The 4,022-nt window shown below is 33.9% G+C and overlaps 1 long non-coding RNA gene across 3 annotated transcripts in view; it reads left to right on the top strand.

The window, feature by feature from the left end:
• LOC111088687 overlaps positions 1-2,592 on the top strand; it is a 214,427-nt gene extending 211,835 nt beyond the window's left edge. For all 3 annotated transcript variants that reach the window (XR_002613137.1, XR_002613134.1, XR_002613135.1), the window contains one exon: positions 2,437-2,592. This is a non-coding gene — a long non-coding RNA (uncharacterized LOC111088687). The remainder of the gene's footprint in view (positions 1-2,436) is intronic.
• Positions 2,593-4,022: the final 1,430 nt, after the last annotated feature.

Here is a 4,022-nt window from a genome sequence, read left to right as displayed (position 1 = left end):
TGGTTTGATGCAACACAAGATTATGGAGTTGGGCTGGAAAGTTTTCCCTCACTCACCATATTCTCCAGATATGACACAATCAGATTACCATATTTTTCGTTCGTTGCAACACCATCTTAATGGGAATAACGTATGCAAATATGAAAGGTGTTAAAGAGGGCATTGACATGTTTTTTGTTTCAAAGCCAAGCGATTTCTTTAATCAGGGGATTAACAACCTGATTGTAAGATGGAAAAGCATCGTCGATAAGAATGGATAATATTTAATTTAATAAATGGTTTGTTTTGATACATAAGTTGTTCGGGTTTTTCATCTAAAAAAAAGCGACATTAATTTCTTGACTACCTAATATAAGCATCAAGCCATATTGTTAAGGAGGGCATGGCGTAACCTAGTTAGTCCTAGTAGTTAGAGTGCCGAATTGGGGGGAACAAAGATCCATGATTCAAACTCGTGATATGCCGTTGGACACGCTTTGCACTTTCAGCTGTAGGCACGTTATAAAAGCATCACTCAACCACACTATTCGGTTAAGAGTAACTGTATCAGCGACGAGTGTAGTTGACTGGTTTCCCTCCCTTTGTTCAGTAATTCATAATTAGGGACAGTTTCGCCTAAACTTAGAGGTCCCTGACCTCTAAGTTTACCTCATGTGTAATAATGTACCGTTAAAAGTGAAAATACTAAACATCAATTTTTTAAGGGCTGGTTAGTAATAGATTTCTTTATTCAATTAGCGTTTCTTTCATCGATATTCAGATAGAGAATTTTGAATGTTCAATGTTGTAAAATAGAATATCTCAATCTTTATGGTACTAAGACAGTAACAAATAAATAACAAAAGTTGTTGTGAACAAAATAGGAAAAGACATGTATGAATGCCATTTCTAGTAAGTAGAACCAAACCAAGATACACCATTGCTGAACGTATGTGATGTGACTCTTGTACGGATACATTCGTACAGTTCTTTAGTTGACTTCTTACACCTGTTTGTTTGCTAAACGTAATTTGCTCGATTTCAAACAACTGAAGTTCTGAAAGACCACAATAAAGTGAAGGTATTATTTAACCACTTTGTTGTTAGGTAGATGAACATACGTGATGTGTAATTCATGAATTTAATATGAAGATATTACAAACTGTTTATAAAAAACTAATTTGCATAATTTGCAAAAAAATCATTCACCTATAGTCTAAAACCGTTTTACTTTGTGTTATTAAATATAAAAAAACATATATATATATATATATATATAGTATTGATTGTTTTGTATGCAATGTAATTATGTCTCCATAGAGAGACATACTGTTTTTTTTTATTGTTTTTCTTCTTTCTTTCCTCTTATTCCATACACTTTTCATTAGACCGCCATTCCTTCATTTCTCGGCGGACTGACTTGAAACTTGGTAGGATTATACCTTGGTCCAATACGCCAAGACGCCATTTTCATTTTTCTGATTTAGCTCTATTTAAGGATTTTAGGTGCCATAGGTCATACAACTCGAAAATGTATATTTTAAGGTCATGTGCTGTTATACTTACAGCAATCAAGACGAAAATTGGTACAAATATAAATTTTCATGCGCCCAACACATTAACTTAAAGTTGGATTTGCCCATTTTTAGTTTTTTCAGGAAGTTAAAGTTCAAATACGGCATAATTTTGGAATTGTTGGTCAATTACTCGGCCATATTTTGACACATTTACATAGGATTTGATACAAAGATACTTTTCTATAGGTCCCACACATTGAGAAACGAGAATGGTGGACTTGCCCATTTTTTTAGCAATTATAGGGAGATTAAGATGCCACAAAAAGCATAATTTTATGAGTTTTTGACAATTACTCCGCTATATTTTGGCCAATTTCCATGGCATTTGGTGCAAAGATATTTTTTTTGTACAGGTCCAATACATATACATACAAAAATGTGGGGTGTGCCCATTTTTGCTTATTTTAGAAGTCAAAAAGGTTAAATAAATCCATAATTTTAGAGGTTTTTGGTCAGTTACTTTCGACCAATTTACATGGAACTTGACATAAAGATGCTTTTCTACAAGCAACACACATTAACAGACAACAATATGTTTTTTCACGATTTTTCTGGTGTCAAAATTAGCCATGCTGAGATTGAGTGGAGGAGGCATGTTGCATTCGCCCGCTAATGTTGGCCTCTCTAATTTGATTTTACAATTTATTTTTAAACCAATTGATTAGTTTGAATAATCAGTAATACCACTTTTAGCTGAATTCTTATGCATGGTATTCTGGTATACAGATGTCCGACAGGTTCGTCTAACGTATCTACAAGACTCAGGTTCATGACTGTTATGTAAAGAATAAACTCAACTCGGACAACAAAGGAAAGTCACACACAAATGAACAAGTAAACAAAATATTTATCTACTTGAAGTTTGTATATTTTTTACCAGATTGGCCACCTCTTCTTGTTTATACTGAAACTGAACTGCTGAGGCTGGAGAGGTTTTTCAAAACGTCTGCTCAGAACAAGGACAGAGAAGACTCATTTATATCGCACAGAAAAAGGGTCCAAGTATGGATCCCATAATTCGTGGTTACCTACGTCATCGACTATTCCAAATGGTATATTCAAAGAAGATAACCCCAACTCATACTAATTTGTATATATATATATATATATATGTCACCTCTTGAGAGTGGATACAGACGCAGGGCCAACTAGATACAAGCTTCCACGAGATAGCCAATATCGTATGTAACCGTTACCGTATACAAGAATTAGCACATCTTTACGACCATTTGGCATTTATCATGTGTGCGTGCAGGCTTGCTTAGAAATTATTTAGCAAAATTATCTTAATGTACCTGAATAATGACATAATTTAAAGTTATTATAGAAGTGTGAAATTTTATCTCGGGGTCTTCCCAAACCCTATCATAAAATTAATTAATACCGGCTGAATAGTAAACAAATTACCAGGTCCTAAGATACTGCAATCATCTCCCTCATGTTGCACACAAGACGCCATGACAGTTACACAAACATAAAAAAATCACATAAGGCCTAGCAACCAATTATAAAAACTAGAATAAAATATAACTTAATACATCAAAACACAATAAACTCCAAATCGTAATACACAATACAAGATGGAATCAATTGTGGGTAGACATTAAAAAAGTAACCGAACTTAGGATAACTCAAAGCTAACTCAAACTGAAACGAAATTACAACACAAAATGAAATTAGAATAAATTAAAAATATATTATAAAAATCACAAAAAAATTAAATAAGAATAAGGATACAATAGAAGACAGTTACATCATTACATTACAAAATTAAAACATATCACAAGTGAATAAAATCAAAGCGGAAACATATAAGCAAGATTTAAACAATTTACAACGGTATGTAAAAAGTCGATAATTTGAAGGTTATATTCAACTCTATTTATTAATATTTTATTCTCCACTTCACCATTATTAACCTGTTTGTTTTTAACAAACTCGGCCCGGCATGGCCAGGGTGTTAAGGCGCTCGACTCGTAATTTGCGGGTCGCGGGTTCAAATCCGTCCCACCAAACATGCTCGCCCTTTCAGCCATGGGGGCGTTATAAGGTGACGGTCAATCCCACTATTCGTTGGTAAAAGAGTAGTCCAAGAGTTGGCGGTGGGTGGTGATGACTAGCTGCCTTCTCTCTAGTCTTACACTGCTAAATTAGGGACGGCTAGAGCAGATAGCCCTCGTGTAGCTTTGCGCGAAATTCAAAACAAAACAAACAAATTTAACAAACTCTATAATGATGTTATCATAAGGTTAATATGATTTAATTTTATCTGAAATGTATGTTATTGTATGTATTTGGCCTACATTGAGCAAGATTTTTCAGTATTTAAAAGGAGTGTCGGAAACATTAACCATTAATAAAATATCAAAAACTCAGTTCGTCTAAAATAGGTTTTAATAAAATATAATCGTTTTTCCATGCAAACACAGAAAGGAAGTTCATTGGGGGATTGTGGGTCTTGTTAGC

The sequence above is a fragment of the Limulus polyphemus genome, unplaced genomic scaffold, assembly GCF_000517525.1.
Source record: "Limulus polyphemus unplaced genomic scaffold, Limulus_polyphemus-2.1.2 Scaffold101, whole genome shotgun sequence".
Classification (NCBI taxonomy): domain Eukaryota; kingdom Metazoa; phylum Arthropoda; class Merostomata; order Xiphosura; family Limulidae; genus Limulus; species Limulus polyphemus.
Note: the sequence above shows the minus strand (reverse complement) of the source record. Positions and strands in the feature narration are given on the sequence as shown.